The sequence below is a fragment of the Terrapene carolina genome, unplaced genomic scaffold (assembly GCF_002925995.2).
Source record: "Terrapene carolina triunguis isolate 2854851 unplaced genomic scaffold, T_m_triunguis-2.0 Scaffold58, whole genome shotgun sequence".
Classification (NCBI taxonomy): Eukaryota; Metazoa; Chordata; order Testudines; family Emydidae; genus Terrapene; species Terrapene triunguis.
Window position 1 is genome coordinate 69524741 of NW_020664409.1, and position 21982 is coordinate 69546722.

Genomic DNA, 21982 nt, shown 5'->3' on the forward strand with positions numbered 1-21982 from the left:
TACAAACTAATTAATATTACCCCATTACTATCTCTTGACACTGAGTGGGATCAAACTGATACTAAGGAAGCAAATTATTCATCCTCTATCTACCTTTTCATGTTTTTATCCCTCTGCACTTGAGGATGCTGTGCTGAACTCCAGAAATCAATTTTGACAAGCTAAGAAAAAGTCACATAGTCATAATATGGACTGCAAAATCCACCTTAGATCTTTGTTAATGTATAAGGTAGAAAACAGTGTCATGATTATTCTTAAAAAGAAGTCTTCGGCCATAATCCCACTTGGTATGTTATCTCATGAGTTAAGCACCACAGGGCCTGCACATTACTTGTTTTAGGAGTGGTTCAAGTGCAGTTGGATATGCTGCAAGGTACTGTTGGTGAGTCTATAGATGGCTTGGCTCTTTGAGTCGGTATGTCCCAGTATGGTGTTATGGGGCAACATGCTATTGGAGCTGTGATGTTAAAGCAATGTCCTGGACAACTGTGGTCTTTAAAGTATAACAAAGCATATTTCACTAATTCACAAAGGTGTTGTGAGAATGAATTCATACTTATAAAGTACTTTGGAGAGGAAAGTGCTATAGAAATTCTAAGCATAATTACTACTGTATATTATAGTACTATGTAATTTTTGTAGTAGTCTGAGTGTTGGCACTAATGTCCTGGGCAATTGCTAATTTGCCTAAATAATTGCATTTTGCCTATTTAACATTTCCCCTGTAGTTTCAATTGCATACGCTATTTATCATTTCCTATGCTAAACTATTGTGCAGCATGCTATGGCCTGTTAATTATTGCATTTCAATTGAAGCTGAAGTAATTCTGCGTGCGTGTGTGTGTGTCAGAGAAAGAGAACTAATTTCAGTCATGATGTGATGAATGGGAAACAAGACAGCAGAAATGAGATGGAGGGGAAGGACAGTGGTTATAGCAGTAGGATTACACAGCTACTCAGCTAAGACTAGGGTACAGCATAGTGAGCACAATGATTTTCATTTCAAATATACATGAAATAAATGAGTAGGTGTACCGACTCATCTCTTGCTTGCATTGTGTCCAATGTAGGGGCTTAGGAGGGACATGACTGAGAAAGTAGTGGTCTGGCAGACCAGCTCAGTGAGGGTGTTCCAAATATAGGGAATAGGGTGGAAAAAAGTGTAGAGACCGCTATGGGTGAAGTGAACAAACAGGACCTCAAGGCCACCAGCACTGGTGGAATGAAGGGGCAGGAACAGGGGAAAACGATGTGATAAGAGAGCAGGCAGGATAGGTAGGAGATGATATAGCTATGCAGAGCTTTGAAGGAAAGTACAAGAAATTTAAACTTGGTACATTAAAGAATGTACAGCATGACTGACATAGGCTTTGGAAATCAGAGAATAGCCATAGAGCAGTGCACTCTGTCCTCACTGTAAATCCACCCCCTACACCACAGGTGGAGAGCATGGGACTCAAGAACTCTTATACCAGTTTAACACTGGTCAGGGAATTACCACTAACTTTTAGGCCCCTTTATGCTCCCCAAAATGGCATAGACTTCTTAGTATAACTGAGAACCAGGACCTATATCTGTGTCATTGGACTCAAGCAGCATGATCACTGGTCTTTCCCTGGATCTGATTGAGAATATGGTTTGACTGAGATAAATGGCTCAACTTAAGTTTGGATGAGACTGAACTGAGATGCGTGGGTAGGTAGAGAATAGTGGAATGAGGAGATGATAGTGGTAAACCAGTCCCACACTTTTAATGAGGACAAATGTCCGCCCTTTGTCACTCATGTTCACGACCTTGGGGGCTGTCAGATCCTCAGCTGCTTTTAGAAGTCTAGATAGGAACAATGCGCAAGAGTGCTTTTCCACCTTTACTTGACTAGGAGATTTTGTCCTTGTCTTTCAAATTCTTTCTCTACAGTTATTTAAATCTTTGCCACCTCCAGACTCAACTATCGTAATGAACCCTACATAGGGAAATTCACTCACAAATTTCCACTAGTGCTGAATGTGGCTGCCTGCCTACTTAACAGTGGCTTGTGCATGGAGCATATTATTCCTGTCCTCCATATTCTATATTGGCTCATAGTTCCTTTCCAGATGCAATTGATGACACTGGTTTTGCTCTGTGAAGCCTTTTATGTTTTGGACCTGCTCCAAGACAGTAGTTGAGATCATCTGGAATGCTTGTGCTAATTCTATTGTCTTTGATTTGTTCATGTGATGCCTTGGGCAAGGCATTCCCAGTGGAGTCCTATTGACTCTGTAATTTTATTCCCTTATTCTTAGTGCAAAAAAGCCCAAGTTTGATGACCTGTCCACTTTATAAAACTTACCTGTTTACACAGGCTTCTCCTGAATGCAGTGGGCTGAACAGGTGGGGTCTTAATCTTTTGTGGGAAGGGTTGTTCCTTTATTATTATTGTTGATGATATGTCAATTATGTATTTACTACTGTGTTTTTGATGTCCTGTTTTTGTGCACCTACATATGGAAAAAAGGGACACTACATTAACTGGCATCTGGATTACTCTGTATTTACTCAGACAAATTTCTATGATTTGACTCTTCCTCTGCAGTGACATTTGACTAACCAAACAAAAACCACTCATCTATAGTATAAGAAAGATCGGTACAATGAAGAAAGAAATCCAGACAGATAAGGTGCAGGGTTTTGAGCAATATTAAATTTGAGAATCCTCAACTTATTTGTGAAATATAAATGCATTATTAATAGGGCTGTTGATTAATTGCAGTTAACTCACGTGATTAACTCAAAAAATTAATCATGATTTAAAAAATAATCATGATTAATCGCAGTTTTAATTGCACTATTAAATAATAGAAAACCAAGTGAAATTTATTAAATATTTTGGGATGTTTTTCTACATTTTCAAATATATTGATTTCAATTACATTGTTTTATTTTTGAATGCTTTTTGTAATAATTCTACATTAATAAGTTCAATTTCCATGATACAGAGATTGCACTACAGTAATTGTATTAGGTGAATTTAAAAATACGATTTCTTTTGTTTATTACAGTACAAATATTTCTAATAAAAATGAATATAAAGTAAGCACTGTTCACTTTATAGTCTGTGTTGTAATGAAACTCAATATACTTGAAAATGTAGAAAACATCCACAATTTTTTAAACAAATGGTAATTATTATTGAGCAGTGTGATTAATCGTGCGATTAATCGTGATTTTTTAAATCGTTCAACAACCCTAATTATTAATTATTATTATTCTTCCCCTTCATGTGCAAATTGGATCACTGTTATTGTTTTAGGTATGTAAAATGGATTTAGGTCCCAACTTGAGGGATCCAGGTTGAAAATTGTTGCCATTGTCAGCATCGAGTGCTGCATTATCTTTTCAAGCAACAGTACAGCCTTTCGTAGGTGGATTTCAGCTGATGAGGAACATAACTGAAAACCTAACTTAGCTGTGATCTTACATGACTTATATATACCAGCACATTTTCACTATTATTTTATTGTATTTTTATTATGCATTTGTTGTATACAAATATTCACAGTATTGGTTGCATATAAACAACTTCTATGAGCTCTGTTGCTGTATCTACATTAGCATATTTTGCACCTGTTTTTCAACAATGAAGTATCTCCACCACTCTTAGCAATGGTTTAAATGCTATTGTCTTCCTGACATGGTGCAAAAAATAGTATAGACAGGACTCAACCAGCACTTAACCTCTAGCTGCACTGCTGCTGAAAAATGTGTGCAAAATGAGTTAAGGTACATTCAGATTTGTGTTACATAAACATACGGCAGTACACAGGACTAGAAAATGGTACACATGATTATCTAAGAGTATGAAATTATAGTATTACTGAGATATAGTATTTGTTCATGTAATTAAGGCCTGTATGGCACGGCATTCACACAAAGGCAGAGTTAAGGTTAATTTGGTGACAGCTCACTTAAAGAGTTTATTTTTAAAGGCATAACTCTGGTACTTCTTAATGGTTACTAAGAACAGAAGAAAAGTAGCTATTGTAACATGGTACAGCTGCTTCTAGTTATCTCTCTATGTGTGTTTCAATTTTTTTGTTGTCTGATCATTTATTTTGGGGGGCATGAGGGCACATAACCTGATTTTACTTCATTAATCTGGTACACACACACCGCCCCCTTCTAGGAAATTGGATTTAAAAATCTGACATAATACCTGATTGTGAAGATTCACTATTGATAAGAAAGCTTTCTCTTAAAAGGACAATTTATCTATATTGGGAAGCTTTTATGAATAGATTGTTTAAAGCAATGCATACAGAGCATGCACATCAGTGCTGCTTAATTTATTCCTAGACAAATGTCTATATGACTGGCTTTTGGATTTAAAAATGTAGCTTTAGAGCTTTTCTTCCCTCAGACACAGTCACTGATTTTGGTCCTTTATACCTGAATTTTTATGAATGTTCTTATTGTCATCACAGAGCAAAGCAATGTAATTCAGTGACAAAACCCCTATTTTTTTCTATTAACTAAACACTGAAGTAATTAGTTCTGAGAATGGAATTACCCAGGATTTTGTCTCCTACTCTCTTGTCTGCTCTCTTTTTTTTCTGTATGTGGCACTCAGGGATCTTCAAAACAAATCATTTATGATTTATTACCCCAGGTTTAATTTAAGGTTTGACTCTTTAGCAGGACTTTTCCAGTGAGATAATTAGTGAATGCAGATGTGTTTTCCCTTCAAATACTCTAATAATATATTTCATGTGTCGTTCTTGACATGGAATGGCTACCCATGTGAAAATATGGTTTATTTTTCACACCGATGTCATGAACTAAACTAGGCTGAGCCCCAAAGGTGTAGCATGTGGCCTCCTGCAAGGTTTGCAGGCTCTGTTGATGGATTTCACTTTGTTCCCATCGTACTGAATAATAAATACCGTGCAGAATCCAGAGCACAGTTTTAAAATGTGGACACTGAATCCTGCATGAGGGTACTTAGATCAGCGCTTCTCTATAATTCCCACTAGCTCTGCCTGCTCCCCTCCATCATGATATCCCTCCCTCCTCCCACGAGCACAAATCCATATCCCACATCCACATCCTCCTGTTTCTTTTCTTCCTCACCTGTGGTGGCCTTTGCCCCAACCCTGGCCTGCTCTCCAACTCCCCACCCATGCCTGCCATCACCTCTGCCCTTCTCATGCCATCCTTCCTAACCTTGTGCCAATCCTTCTCTTTTCTACCCTTTTCTTGGTATCTTGGGAATGCCCCTCTCATCTCTAAAAAGATCTCAACTGTCCATTGCCTCTTCATATCTTGCTCTGTCCAGCTCCTGGCCCTACAGAGGCCTCAAAGTTGCCCTTTGTCACACACACTTAACCTGAATCAGATTGTGATGGTTTTTTTTCGTTTTAATATCAGGGTTGGAAGGGACCTCAGGAGATCATCTAGTCCAACCCCCTGCTCAAAGCAGGACCAATCCCCAGACAGATTTTTGCACCAGATCCTTAAATGGTCCCCTGAAGGATTGAACTCACAACCCTGAGTTTAGCAGACCAATGCTCAAACCACTGAGCTATCCCTCCCGTTCCTGCTGTTTCCATCCCCTACTTTTCCCCCTTTCCCACTCTCTCCTCTGTGGAGCAACACAGGCTCCAACACTTTTCTCCTCTCTCCCTCATATTGCTGTCATGTACTGTTCACCCAATTCCTCCTGATCAGCCTTCCTCGCTGATTTCAGCTCATCAGTACCCGAGCTTGGGCAGTCATATCTAGTGGTCAGAGCCAAAGTTGAGAGTTATACCAAGTGTTAGAACTAGTGTCAAGAATCTAGCCAATGGTCAGAGCCGGAATCTGAGTTGGGAGTCAAGCTGAGGGTCAGGGCTGGAGTTGGAAAACAGGGCCAGGGATCAGGAACAAGTCAGGAAAGCAGGAGACAGGCAAGGGAACAGGGCTCAGGAGTCAGGCAAAATGGCAGAGACCAACATAGCAGCCAGCCAAGAATTCACCCGGTTGCCCAGACAACATCCTGTGCCTCCTTCTGGCTTAAATAGTGCAGACAGACCAATCGGTGGGGCCATGCACTCCTTTAATCAGGACTCCAATGCTGATTACCTCTGGAGGGGATATGGTTCCATTAGCCATTCAGACCACCAGTTACTTGCAAGCTGCTGGATGGTGGTTGGGATGTGAAGATGGCCTGAGGACTAGCAGACCTCTGTTCAATACCCATGGAGCCTCATGCTTCTTTCTTTCCTCACAATCTCCTACACTTAATACAGATGATTTAAACATCCCTGTTTATGACCCACTCAATTCCTAAGATGCACATTCCCTCACCTCTTCATTCAACCTGCCACCCTTGTTCAACTCTCCCACTCAGCAAAAGGGTAGTTCGTTTGACTTGGTCTTCACCAAGTGTTATATTTGGATTGAACAGAGAAGGAAATAGACACGACCACAGAGGGAGGTGATAGAAACACAGCTGTCTGCTGTGGAGACTTTATTTTTTCAGCAGCAAAACTGTAAACGACATGAAAGTGAGGCTTTATGCTGGGGCGAGGCAGAGTGGTCAAATATTTAAAGGGACTGGAAAACACATTCCTTCACCCTACTCTAAAAAAAACTTCCCAAATATATATACACATGATCATTTACATGACTAACATGAAACACTATATAACCTAAGTAAAAGTTGAAGGTCGATTACTACAGTTGCAAGGCATTATTCTGCCTTGGAATAGCAACTCACTAACTAAACAATTTATATGTTCAGGCGCACAGCTGGTTTTTGCACTATCTTGAGATAACGTGATGATAGTGGTGTGGCAGTGTCCTGGACAACAGGAACAGTTCAGAGTAAAGAACCAACTGGATCTGGTACAGAATCAACTGGGTCTGGTACCAAGGTTTCCTCCACCAAGTTGTCAAAATTAGGAGTTGTAATGGAAGGAGTTTTGATCGGAGGAACAGAAAGTCCTCCTAGAACATCCCTGGACTCTGGTACTTGTCAAGGCTGTGATAGTTTTACCATTACTGAAACAGGTCCTGTGCATTTTTCACATTCTCCAGGTACCCATTTCACTCCACAACTGCAGTTATGAGTCCACACTAAGTCTCCTACATTAAAAGAATGATGATGAGTCTCACATGGTCAATCAAGTTTCATAGCTTGGGGTTTGGCTACACATAAGGCACCATCAGGACACAACAGGTCCTTCAAGAAAAGAGTTGCAGGTGACTCCTGGATAGTAATATGTGGTGTGTTTCTGTAGACAAACACGAAATTTTCCAATTTCTGTTGATGACTCAAGGAGACCTGTTAGCTGTTTAGGCATGTTTAAGTGTTTGTACAAAGCATTCTGTTAGTCCATTTCTAGCAGGATGGTCTGGAGCCGAATGTATGTGCTGAATTCCATTGGAAGCTAGGAACCTTTGACATTCTTCAGAACAGAATTGAGGTCCATTGTGAGTCACCAACTGTAACAGTACACCAAATTGACTAAACAAGGTACAAAGATGTCCAATGGTCTTGGTAGCTGTAGTAGAAGTCATTCTAAAAACTTCTGGCCATTTTGAATGGACGTCGACTATAATTAAAACCATATAACCTTCTAAAGATCTGGCAAAGTCCCAGAAGTCTGAGGCGATGACCAAAGTTGTAGACAAGCTGGGCCAGAATTGTGCTGAATTTGCTGACACATAGTACAGCATTTTGTCTTCCTCTCAATATCTTTGTTGATCCCCAACCACCAGGCATGACTCCAGGCTAAAGTCTTCATCTGTACAATGACAAAATGACCTTTGTAAAGAGCTTTCAAAACCTGAGATTTGGCTTCTTCTGCTGGCTATAGATCCTCAGTGCAGACTAAAGTGTCTGTCTGTCTCTCTCTCTGCCTGCTTGCATACGGTCAGCCAGATGGCTGCTTACTTCCCGCTCACTGCTTTGTCTCTGCAGCAGCTAGGCGGCAACAGCAAAACACTCCTCCTCACTGCTTTGTTTGCACAACATCAGCCGTAATTGCAGAACTTTTCTGCTTTGTTCTGTCTTTAGTTACCTACTTCTTCTCTCTTGCTACCTGGTTCACTCTGTACCTGAAGCAAAAGGAAGCAGCAGTCTGCACCTTTGTGTTGCTAGCTGAACTCTTTTCCCTTTTTCCCTTTAAAAAAAGTTATCATCTTACTTTTTCTTATCCTTGTTCAGGCACCGGAACTCACATAGGTGAGTTGAAGCTTAATTAGTCAGGGTTTAAACCAGATAAATGGTAGGCATTACTATCTGTTATTATAGGTACCATCTACTATACTCACTACACTCACTAATTTGCTAACAAACCTCTTGATTGGGTAAGGACTAAATGTCTTCTGTATTTGTTGCTGTTTATTGCAGGGAAAATACTATTGATGAGAATTCCAGAAACTGCAAGTTGTTGAAAAGATTTATTGATTTTCAAGATTTAACTCTCCAGAAACTAGAATTATTTGATGATATATCCAGAATGCATATATTAATTGCCAACAACATGTAATTTAAAAGGTAAAAAAGGAGAACTTCTGTAATTTTCCAGATACGCTATGAAAATATCAAATAACTTTTGGATGCTAACCCAGTGGTTTCTTCTACAAATTAAATCCACACACAGAATAATTATGAAATGAAAACACCTTCCACTGTGATCTTAATCTTCAGTGCTTTAAAACAATTCAAAATATAAATGAAAAAAGGAGGGAAATAGCATAATGATATTTAAATAGTCTTTTTTGAGTGTATGTTTACATGTGTTCCATTTCTAGTAATCTGAATACACCTCATGCCCTGGAGGTTGTAACATTTTAGCCAGCAATGGCTTTTGGTCACACCTGCTCCCCTGATGACCTAAGCCTCTCCCCGCTCAAAATATAGAAGGGGTGAAGTGACCAATTGATCCTCATTTCTCTTCAACTGCTCCCGGCTGTGAGACGACACAGATAGCAGTGTCAACTCTTTTTTTCAGTTGTGTATTTTATTAGAATTATGTAATCAGTTACTTATTTAGAATAGGTATATAGTGTAGTAACTAGTGAGGTGTTTTTAGTAGGTTTTAGATTTCTCTCGGTTTATTTTCTGCCCCTAGAGAGGGGGTTCTGTGGGACATTAAATGCGGAAAGTCCTCTAAGGCTGTTATGCCCATTAGTGACCCACATTCAAGCTGTCTTTACTGTTTAGGTGAGGGACATTTAAAATGTAAGGCCTGTAAAACCCGTACTCAGGCTATGTCTACTCTTGGAGCTGGGGGTGTGATTCCCAGTGTGCAGACATACTTGTGCTAGCTCTCATCGAGCTAGCATGCTAAAAAGAGTAGCGTAGCAGCTGAAACATGAGCAAGAGTGAATGGCAGCACAGGCGAGGTGTCCTGAATATGCACCCAGGGGGTCCATATAGGTTTGTACTCTGGGCTGCTAGTCCATGTTGCCGCTCACTATGGCCCATGCTCCCGCTGCTACACTATTTTTAGCATGCTAACTCAATGAGCGCTAGCGCAAGTCTGTGCGAGCTGGGAATCACACCCCTAGCGCCACGTGCAGACTTAACCTAAGAGTGCAGCTAAATCTAGGGACAACAGGATGATGGTCTTTTTAGAGAGAGCTCGGAGGCTAATCTCTGAACCAGATGGAGGGACAGGATTTCCCTAGTCTGGGACAGTCTTCACCGAAAAGTGTCCCAGCAACTGCCTTAATCTCTGAGGTTCTGCCTGCTCCTGTGGCTGTGCGTGGTAACAGGCATCACTCCTCTCAGAGCACAGCGGAAGATCTCCTCACAAGACTTCCCCAAAGAGAAAAAGGCTTGTTTCCACCCTTTGTGTCTCGGGGAAGAAGGAAGCTCTGGAAGCATCCCCTTACTCCTCTGTTTGGCAGGATGGAGCCTGGAAGATTTTGCCCATGTTCGTATTATGGGCACCCAAGCAGAGCTCTGCGACCAGCGCTACTGCCCTCCTTTCCTGGTCAGCTCTCAGCTGTCTGCAGCAGGGGTTCCTTCTGATCATACTCTCTGAGGGCTGGGTCAGTTACAGCCCCTGTGGGGCTGATTTGCTCAGTGCAGGCATCCTCAGACTGAGCAGCAGCTGTCTGGGCATGTGCATTGGAAGCCTCCTGCTGCTGCTTCTAACATACCAGCTTTGTATTAGTATACCCAGCATGGGCTTTGTTATTACCAGGAATTGATTTGGCTGTTTCCATGCAACCTGACTCCCCCTTATTAGATGTTTCTGTCATTCAGGGGATGCTTCTAAGACAGCTGGGGGTTACTGTGGTAAGCCCCAGTCAGAGGGTAATTCTCAGAACCCATCACGAATGCCTCCCCTTAGAAGAGGAGGATGGGTATTCCCCTTCATGCTTTTCTGAGAACAGGGATGATTCACCCTTTTACCCTTTGGGGATACCTTTTTATGACACCTATATGTTTGAGGGTCAGGGTAGACATAGGAATAAATATAAGCATGTCAATTCAAAAGCGCCCTGTTGGTACCCCCAGTCCTGGCCAGACTCATCTTATCCATGTGGATATACTGGATGGTTTCGCTGGCCTCTGTGGCTCTATCGTAAATCAAAATCTTTCTCAGCTTCAAGTTCCAGAGTCAGATCTCCTTCACCCCCAGGATCCACCTGTCATGCAAAAGCAGTCACGGCAATCTGTACATATTGTTGAAATGGACTCTTCTCCAGGCAATCTCTACATGAACATATATTTCAGAAACAAGTTTCTGAAACTATCCAAGAGAATATTTCATCCTCTTCTTCACAGAATGAGGCTATGGCTCCTCCTCAGGCATCTTCATTACATGATTATAAGTCATTTCAAGAATTGGTTCACAGAATGGTGGAAGCGTTGGAGATCCCAGTTCAGAGTTGTCAAGAAAAAGGCCATAAATTATTAGACATTTTGCATACATCTCTACCAGAGAGGCTTATTCATAAACTGCAAGGTGAGAATGGACCACTGTGATCTTCTAGTCTGACCTCCTGTATAACACAGGCCATAGAACTTCCCCAAAATAATTCGCAGAGCATCCAGCATCAATATCCAACTTTGATTTAAAAATTGCCAATGGAGACTCCACCATGATTCTTGGTAAATTGTTCCAATGGTTAATTACCCTCACTGTCAAACATTTATGCCTTATTTCCAGTCTGAATTTGTCTAGCTCCAACTTCCAGCCATTGGATTGTGGTATACCTTTCTCTGCTAGATTGAAGAGCCCATTATCAAATATTTGTTCCCCACATAGGTAATTATAGATTGTAATCAAGTCACCCCTTCTCTTTTTTAAGCTAAATAGATTGAGCTCCTTGAGTATAATGCTATAAGACATGTTTTCTAATCCTTTAATCATTCTTGCAGCTTTTTTCTGAACCCTCTCTAGTTTATCAATATCCTTTTTGACACCAGAACTGGACACAGTATTCCAGCAGCTGTCATACCAGTGACAAATACAGAGGTAAATAACCTCTCTACTCCTACTCACAATCCCCCCATTTATGCATCCCAGGGTTGCTTTGTCCCTTTTGGCCACACCCGAACACTGGGACTTCAATTCTTTTTCAGAGTCTCTGCTTCCCAAAATAGAGTCCCCTGTCCTGTAAGTACACCTACATTCTTTGATCCTAGAGGTATACATTTACATGTAGCCATATTAAAACATGTATTGTTTCTTGTGCCAAGACTACCAAGTGATCCAGTTTGCTCTCTACCAGTGACCTGTCTTCCTCATTATTTACCACCCTACACATTTTGTGTCATCTGCAAACTTTATCAGTTATGGTTTTATGTTGTCTTCCCGGTCATTAATAAAAAATGTTAAATAGGAACTGATTCCTGCAGAATCACACTAGAAACATACCCGCTCAGTGATTCCCCATTTACAATTACATTTTGAGACCTATTAGTTAGCCAGCTTTTAATCCATTTAATGTGCACCATGTTAGTTTTGTATCATTCTAGTTTTTTACTCAAAATGTTTGCAGTACCAAGTCAAATGCTTTACAGAAATCTAAGTATATTATATCAAACACTATTACCTTTACCAGCAAAATTTGTAATAAAAAAATCAAGTTAGTTTGACAGAATATATTTCCCGTGTTCCATATTGATTGGCATTAATTATATTACACTCCTGTAATTATTTATTAATTCAGTCCCATATTAGCTGCTCCATATCCATTCAGCACACAAGAAATATTTGCATTTTGTAGTGGGCAATACATGTTAACAGTACAGATTGGTGCCTTTCAGGTTGATGATGGCCCTGAGAACTCACAAAATGTCTGGTTATGGTAGTGGCACACGCCAAAGAGAAATATGATTGGTCAGCGAGAGGGTTGTCTACAGAGCACGTAATAAGCAGTGTTCAATACATCTGTTCTTAAGACTGGGACTGAGAGTAAATGAGAAAAAGTCTGTTAGTCCTAGCACAAAAGATAGAATTTATGGGGGCTTTAATTGATTTCACAATGGCTTGAACATACCTGCCACAGACCAAATCTGACAACATGCTGGAGTTGATAAATCAACTGCAAAATGATCCCATGTACTACAGCACGGTCATGTTTCCAGCTTTTAAGTAACATGGCTTCAGGTACACTGGTCACCCCATTTCCCTGACTGCATCTTCGGTGTCTTCTGATATGGTTATGGATGGTTTATTGCCCTGTTGTTCACAAGCCAGATATGGGGATACGCTTCCTTCAAGAGGTGTTGAACTCTCTCAACTGGTGGAAAGATCCACATCAGACCTGCAAGAGCATTCCATTCTCCCCAGCACTTTCCACAAAGTCAGTAGTGCCTGATTCTACATTGGTGGGTTGGGGATCCCACCTTGACACCTTTACAGTACATGTTCAATGGTCTCAAAGAGAGGTTTGGCTTCATATCAACTTCCTGGAGCTCAGAGTGATATGGCTTGCCTGCATGGCCTTTCTACCTCATATCAAAGATTAGAGTGTACAGGTTAGAACCGACAATACCACTAAAAATTTTTACGTAAACACACAAGGAGGAACCACATCAATGATCTTGTGCAGAGAAGTAATCATTCTATGGAACCAGTGTATCCAGCACAACATAATACTGACTGTATTTCACTTTCCAGGCCTACATAGTCTGGCAGGCCATCTAAGAAGGCATTTTCCTCAGAATCATGAATAGTCCATAAACGTTTCAACCATTTTTAATCAGTGGGGTGCACCCGCCTAGATCTGTTTGCGATGGAACATAACAAGAAATGCAAAGTGTGTTCCCAGGGGTTCCAGCATTCGGGATCTTAAAAAGATGCCTTCTTAATCACCTGGACTCAGTGTCTGTTGTACACTTTTCCCCCAATTCTTCTGATTCCATGTGTCTTAAGGAAGGTCGGACAGGACAAGGCCTCAGTTATCCCAATAGCCCCAGACTGGCCTTAACAATACTGCTTCATAGAAATCAGAAATATCTCTGTAACACCTCTTCTACCAGATTTAATTATTCAGAACAATGGGACACCATTTAAACCAGATGTGTTGCTGTTACACCTCCTGGCATGGAAACTGCCTGGCTAAGAGACTTGGATAAGAATTGTTCTGCTGATCTACAGAGCATATTCGTTTAGAGCAGAAAGCGTCTACAAGGACAACTTATACTCAAAATGGAAGTATTTTTCATCCTGGGCTTACTAACATAATCTTTCTGCACAAGAGAAATCAATCCCTCATATCCTTGAGTATGTATTACCCTTGAAAATCTCTGGTTTGTTGCTAAACTCTTTATGTGTTCATTTGGCTGCTATCTCTGCATATCATCCACCAATTTAAGACCATACAGTTTTTTTCTCTCATCCTTCAGTTTAAAAATTTGTGAAAGGTCTTTTGAGAGTCTTTCCTCCAATTAGACAATTCCCTCCATCTTTTAATCTTTATATGGTACTTACCAGCCTGATGGGACCTTCATTTGAGTCATTTGTCTATGAAGATATCATTCCTCATTGCAATTATATAGAAGTATGCAGGGTCTGTGAATTGCAAGCTTTCCTGGTGGCATCCCCATTTACAATTTTTCACAGGGATAAAGTTACACTCTGGCGACACCCTAAATTTTATTCCCAAAATAATCTGTGATTTTCATTTAAATCAGTCTTTTCACTTACCTGTTCCCTCCCTCCCCCCCCACCCAAGCCGCATTCAACCAAGGGTGAGGCTTCATCATGTACTCTAAATGTTCTCCTGAGCTCTGCCATTGGTTTTGTTCTAGTCAAATAAATTCAGACCATCCCTTAGGCAACTTATTTCCATTGCCAAGAGATTCAAGGGTCAGGCAAGCTCAAGTCAGAGAATCTTTAATTTGGTGTCACACTGCATAAAGTAATGTTATGAAGTAGCCAGTATAGAATGCCCAGGTCATGTTAGGTCACATTCTAGCAGAGCAAAGGCCATTTCTGCAGCCTCTTTTAGGGGAATGCCCATAGCTGATATATGTAGGGCTGCTACTTGGATCAGTATACATACTTCTTCTAGCCATTATTCTTTAGTTCAGGCAACTTGTTCAAATGCCCAGTTTCAGAGCCTGTTTTGCAGTCTTGGTTTAATTAGACTCCTCTATCTATTACATACAGCTTGGGAGTCACCGGAATGGAATATGTAAACAAGCACTCAAAAAAGAAAGTTACTTACCTTTAGTGACTGAAGTTCTTTGAGATGTGTTGTTTACATGTGTTCCATGACCCACCCTCTTTTCCTCACGACTGCTGAGTCTAATAGCCTGGACTTGATAGTGGTGCAGGAACTGAGGGTTGGTTGGTCATTCTGCCCCCGTATCATCTCGAGGGGAGAGGAGCTCACAGTCATCAGGGGAGCAGGTCTGACCGACAGACACTGCTGGCCAAAGTGTTCCAGTCTCCAGCATATAAGGTGCATGTACACCAGCAGAAGTGGAACACATGTAAACAATACACCTCGAAGAACTCTGGTTACTAAAGGTAAGTAATTTTCCTATACACAGACAAGTCTACCTGAATATTTTTCATTATGAGTGAAGTTCTGTTTCTTTACCTAGAGATTTTTTAAAAGACTCATTAAAGGTGGAACTGCTTTTTAAATAAATAAATATATTTTCAAAAATTGTTTAAAAACTCAGACTATGTATCCACAGTTTAGCATTATATATAAATACACTTTTAAAGGTGACGTGAAAGGACTTTTGCCTGCCAAGACTTCCATGCAATCTGTCAAGATTCTTGGTATTTCTTCTGCATTTGTTGATATTATCAGTCTGTAATATACAGGAGGAAGAAACTGTATTTTCAAATCCAGGGAAGAATAATTGTGAATCCATTGTGACAGAAGAGACATTGAGACAGAGGGTATGTAGTCCATTAGCAGTGTGGGATCACTATCAGTTATTTATGTTCATGTTTTTAAGTCATTTCTGTTCACCGTTAGGTAAGCTACTAGATATGCCTATATTTCGGCTTTATTCCACAAAATACCACTTCAGAAATGATGGTTTTTTATGAATGAGATTCATAGCATCAACGGGTGCTGATAGAAAGGTGCTACTTCCAGAACTGATGTACAAACATGATGATGAAAGTCTGGCCCTATTAAAGTAAATTGCAAAGCTCCCATTGACTTCAGTAGGGCTAGGATTTCACTTGATGAATGCAAGCAGATATCATCACTACAATTAGATCAAGTACTAGGGAAGTAGGGCACACCACCAAACAATCAGGAAAGTCAAATATAGAGCTGATCATATGTAAAAGAATAGAGGTAACATACTGGATCCATTGATGTACATCGCAAAATTGCTATGGACTTCAACAGAGCCAGAATTTCATCTCAGGTCTGTAAGGTATCTTTTACTATACAGGAGGCGACTGCATTTGTACATCACGGATTGGGCTGTTTGGATGCAAATACAGTCATCTAATATTTTACGCCAGCGTAACAGAGCAGAATTTGGACTATTTTGATATTCAATATGCAAAACAATATAGGCAATTAGCCACTTAAGTCTAATAGGTGCACAATATATTCTGAACCAATTCAATACCGCTTAGCCTCACTAAAAAATCAGAATATATTTTAAAAAATATGACACTTCTATAGGTTTCCCAGGATTGTATGCAAGAATGTTCAGTTTCTATTTAAAGTGATGATTACATTCTTGGCCTAACCTAAAACCATCACATAAGGTATAGGTCTTCCTCGGTGGTGCGTTACTGAAAAAGACTATTTCCTGGAGTGATTTTAGTGTTGAAGAAGGCAGTTTTCATTTTCTTTCAAAGGAAAGACCTCTCTCTCTCTCTCTCTCTCTCTCTCTCTCTCTCTCTCTCTTAGTTAGTATCACTAGAATTTTGAATGTGAAAATAGACAAAAATAGAAATTGAATAAAGTTGATGCTCAGGGCTTATTTATACTGCAGCCTACATTATACTTTACTACCAACAGCAGTTGGATTCTAATAAGCTAATTAGTCTGGTGTTCCTCAATACTGTATGAGTGGAACAAATGTAAAGGGCAGGGGATGAAATAGGGTGGTTTGGGAGGAGAGGGTAAAGAAAAGAACAGTTGATATTTGGTGACGCATGAAATGGTGGCTTGGTTTATACTTTTTATATTGCAACACTGTAATCGAAAACAGTATTGTTCAAATCTGAATGCATACAATATCAAGAAGAAAACCTAAAATTAGGCTTTAGAGGGGGAGACACTACCATAAATATCCCAAAGAGCACTTACAGCCTGATCCAAAGCCCATTGAAGTCAATGGGAGTCTTTTCATTGAATTTAATGGGCTTTGGATCAAGCTTCTACTCAACCCACGTCCGTCCGTCCACAACGAACACTGTATGCTTAGTTAAAATAATAAAACATTACTGATAGCCCTTGCTTAATATAACCACTCCAAGTGACTCATTCCCCATTGTTTAATACATAGTCAAGAGTATTTTAACCTTTCAAGGGGCCTCAAAAACATCAAAAAGATAAAGCTCCATCAGCGGACAGTGTCCATTAGCTGTTCTGTGCTATGGCAATGACTGATTCCCAGGGAATCAGCTTGACCTATACCTTTCAAATCCATTTGTCTGATAAGAGCTTTGGTGACCTCATTAACAAAATGTCCTTTTTCTTATATATTTTACACAACGTTATTCACATCCTTTTTACTCACAGCTCAAGCTATCACTTCTCCTCGAGTATTCTTTTAGCAGTTTTACCTGCAACTCTCTGAAGGGTTTATGAAATACTAATAGCACAGACTAAGATTTTATTAAGGAAAATTCTGTGAGCTTTTTAGGCAGATAGTTGTAGATATTATGGTTTGACATGGTGGCCCTAAGGAGAAAGTGGGTCCAAGTCTCACAGAGGACTGCAAGTTATAGCATCATGCTATAGCTGGCATTATTTATAGTGAATGGTGAATCATCTGTTCTTTACTTACCAGTCTTCTCAAAGCCTCCTTCCACACCTCGACAGTTTTTCATCATTACACACAATAATCAATCCATGAGAAGGACTACACAGTAGATTCAGTGAGTTGATAATAAGCTCATACTTTACCTATGGGGAATAGAGTTCATAAGCAGAGCTCTGCATATATTTTACATTTAATGTGAAATTCAAATTGGTGAATTTGATAGGTTTGCCATGTGAAAATGAGCCCATAAAATCTTCTTTTCACCATTTACATTGTTTTTCACGCAGTGAAATTGAGATTTGAGTATCAGAATAGAGATCAGATACTGAAGGTCAAAATTTGCAGTATACTCCGACATTCTGTGTAAGTCCTGAACTTGGATGTACTCTTGCCAAGCCTATTTTTCTACCAGTCTATGTGTTCCCATTAATTGGGGGAATTGCTAATAAGCTTCAGAGATCACCAGTTCAAATCCCGCACAGGATACTAGTAATTTAACATCATTACCATCTGAAGGTTATTTGGCTTATATGAAATGAGTTGGTGGTCTTCATCCAGTACCTTGTGAATTTGTAAATAACCCCACACCTAGCAGTAATGAGCACCTTATTGGCAGTCTCAGCAGAAGAACAAAGCAAACAATGGCTGTGAACTACCTTTTCAGAAGTGGAGGCAATCACTCCAGGACAGAATTGAGCAACATAATAGAACAGAGAGGGGGAAACTTCCACTACAGCTACTGATAATGGCCTCTAATGGCAACTTTCATTAGAGATAAATTTACTGTATTTTAAAGGAAAAAAAGAAAAGAGCCACCCCAGGTAAGCACCGGCGGGACTCCCCACCTCACTCCCCGGCAGGTCCCTCTGGCTCTTAGGGTTGGGTCGGGGGGACAGAGGGCTCTCTGCATGCTTCCGGCGCCTGCAAGCCCAGCTCCGTGGCTCCAGCAGCTCCCGTTGGCACTTTTCCCAGCCAATGGGAGCCATGGAGCTCGCGCTTGTGGCGGGCACAGCACGTGGAGACCCCTCGGCCGCCCCTGATCCTAGGAGCCAGAGGGACCTGCAGCAGGAGGGGTGAGTTGGCGAGCGGGGCGGGGTGAAGTGGTGAGCCAGCAGCATGTGTGGGGGTGAGTAGGCGAGCAGGGGAGGGGGGTGAAGAGGCGAGCAGCAAGGGCACCAATGGCTGGCTGGCGGGCGGGCGGGTGGGTGAGGAGGCAAGTGGTGGGCGGGGAGGGTGACGAGGCAAGCGGTGAGGGAGCCAGCTATGGGTGAGCGGGCAGGGATGAGGAAGCAAGTAGCGGCAAGCCAGCGGCAGGCGGGGGTTCTCGGGGCGGGCATGGGGGTTTCTGGCAGGGGAGTGAGGAGGTGAGTGGCAGGTGGGAGGAGGCAAGTGGTGAGTGGGGGACTGAGAAAGGATGCAGCAAGCCAGCGGCGGGCCGGGGGTGTGGAGGGGTGCGGTGGCAGGGCCGAGCGGGGAGAAGGTGAGACCTGGGGCAGAGCGTGGGAGGAGCGTGGGTGGACCGTGGGCGGGGCCGACACCCCCGGTGGAGTGTCCTCTTTTTTGAATGTTCAAATATGTTAAACCTAAACTACACCTTGCCACTGGAAAGGGGCAGTGAAGGTGGTCCCACAGGCCTGCCTAGACAGGCTGTATGGAAGCAGTCAGTCAGAGCCCAGCAGGCTCACATAGCAGTTGCTTCATGGCCTTATCAGTTCAGTTCCTGGCAGGGATCAGAGGGGCAAGGAAGGGAGCCCCTCTCTGGCCAGAGGAGCTTGAGGGATAACCAGAGTTTGGTTCTGACTGCATTTGCTTAAGCTGTGAGTGAGGTGACCTGAGAACTTTAACCCTAGGGTGAGGGGTGAAGATAAAAGTGGGAAGAGACCCAGGGAAGTAGCAGCAATCAATTGAAGTGAGTGGTACATGGATGCTATTTATAAGGCCCTTGGGTTGGAACCTGAAGTAAGAAGCAGGTCTGGGTCCCACCAACACCAGCAAAGTGGTGTAAACCCCAAGAAAGGGACAACGTTCATTGGGAGTGTAAACCCTGAAAAGGGGGAGAAGGCTCATTTAGAAGCCTGAGGAAAGGGCTGAATTTTGAGGGCCTGGAGAGGAGCAGACAGAGTTTTGTTGGACTCTTTGTTACCCTGGAAAGGGTTTCTTTGGACTGTGTGACCTGGCCAGAGAGTTGAGCAACTGGAGACCTGACAGGCAGGGTTGACAACCTCCAGGGGGTGCCAGATGTGGAAAAAGGCCTACAGTACTGCATGCAACAGCAGGAGGCACTCAGGAGGTGATTGCCCCCTATTATAGGGGAGTAATGAGGAGACCAGCTATCCCTCTGTATATTTGTGTTATATTTTCATGGCTAGGGGCAACATGTCCGAGGACTACATAATCATTATTTTGAGCCCCAACTGATGCCTCTGGATCATCTGTAAAATAACTGTACTGAATACACCCCTCAATCCCCACATTACATTTTCTCCTGGGATTTCTGAAACTAGGCATATGACAATCTGCCTTCTGCCTCAAATTATAGGCAATTAGAGTGGAACAGTTTAGCATATATCTTGTCACACTTTGCTGAAGCTACAGCAATTTCTTAAGATAATTATACTACTTGGTATCCTTTTTTTGTTGTTGTTGATACCATACTAAACCTTTGTTTCTCTTCTTTGCCCTGCCACACACACAAATTATTGGACTCTTCAGATATGAGTCAGACCTTTTGTTTGAGGGTCGTTGAAGTGACCAGATGAGCACGCATCCAATAATGCTAAGCTTGAGCTGTACCTAGCAGCCAGGAATGGCCCATTATACCAACTTAGATTATGTTTGTATGTATATTTATATGAGCCAAATTTTCACTTTGATGCAATGGGTAGGTATCCTCAGGATGGACCTTTGGAAGAGTTTGAACCTGGGACCATCAGCACCACAACAGAAGACTTGTCATCTGAACTGAAGTAACTTACTTAGCTGTAGGAGACTGTAATAATCTAGTAGACCACCTGCTAGGGGAGGACATGATTCACCCCCTGCCAGTGTGCTACATCTGCACAAAAATAGGTAGTTGTGGTTTAGATATTGGATTGGTGCTCAGGAGATTCTGTTTAGGTTCCCAGCTCTGCTGCAGACTTGTGTGACCTTGGCAAATCATTTAATTCCTCTGTAAAATGAAGTTAATACTTTCATTCTCAAACACCCTTTGTCTGTCTTATGAGTTTAGACTGTAATTTCTTTGCAATAGGAATTTTCTCTTAATATGGTCTGTACAGTACCTTGTGGACTCTAATCTTAGTTGGACTTTTAGGTGCTAATGTAATGTAATTGTTCATTATTGTAACACACAGATGCCAATTTGCATGTGTAACTGAATGTTGTCAGTGTTTTCAAACAGGCTTCAAGGGTGGTGCACTCTTTTGCAGATGCATCCATTCCACCCGAGTTTGTCCCTTTGTGTCTTTGTATCTAACCCCCTGCAAGAGTTACATCTGATATTGTCAGAGAATTTCAGCTAGTTTCCTTTCTTCCTTTGTTTTATGGAACAACATATCAAGTTGCAACCTGAATCCAAACCCATTCTTGTCTCCTCCGTAGACTTCTGGCTTATCCTCTTATGACTATCCACCACAACTGATTGGGAGAGACACCTCTGTCCATAGCTCTTGATTGGGACGGAATGGGGGGTATAGGTTCCAGAAGTTCTCTATCATTTTCTGACCAGCTCTACAGAAAAAAATCTACCCCACCCTATCCCCAGAAATATTTTGACTTTTCAGCCAGACAAATAATTTTGTTTCAGCAAGGCTGCCACAGCCTCACAGGAGTTGCAGTTTGGGTGCCTCGTACCCCTGTTCTCTATGGATCAGGCTCTCTGGCTGGGATATAGCTACATCTCTCCTCTTTCCAAACCATTTTTTTCCGGTTACAAATACAAAACATGCTTTGAGGATTGGTTGCAGTCTGAGAGATGAACCACTGAAAACACAAAGCTATGATTTAATGGACATAGTTCAATAGCTTATCTGCCTAGTTCAGAGACCACATTTCAAAGACCCGATTATCTGATTGTATCTAGTTTTGGTCAGGCCTCTTGGAGGGATTTAAGAAACAATTTTTACTTTTGCCAAGAAACATGAATTATGGATAGGAAATAACTTTGGATTGAGTGATCACAAATTGATTCCATTTAAATTAAATGGAAGAATAATCAAAACCAGGTTGAAATAAAAGACATAGTTGACAAAAGGTCAGATTTTGGAAAATTTAGGGACTTGGTTTAAAGAAGTCAGCTGGACTGAAGAGCTGAAAGAAATTTCAAGCTTCCTCTGCATTTAAATCCTTAAGTCCCAAGAAAGAGGAGAAAATCCTTGTAGGAAATGTTTCCAAACCCCGCTGTAAGAATAACCACCTTGAAGGTTATTAGTAGCAAGGAGAGAGCCTAAAGGGAATGGAAAAGGGGGTTGATCAGCAAACAAAGCTACATTTCAGCAGCAGGTTTAAAACAAATAAAAGGAAGTTCTTCTTCACACAGCACACAGTCAACCTATGGAATCCTTGCCTGAGGA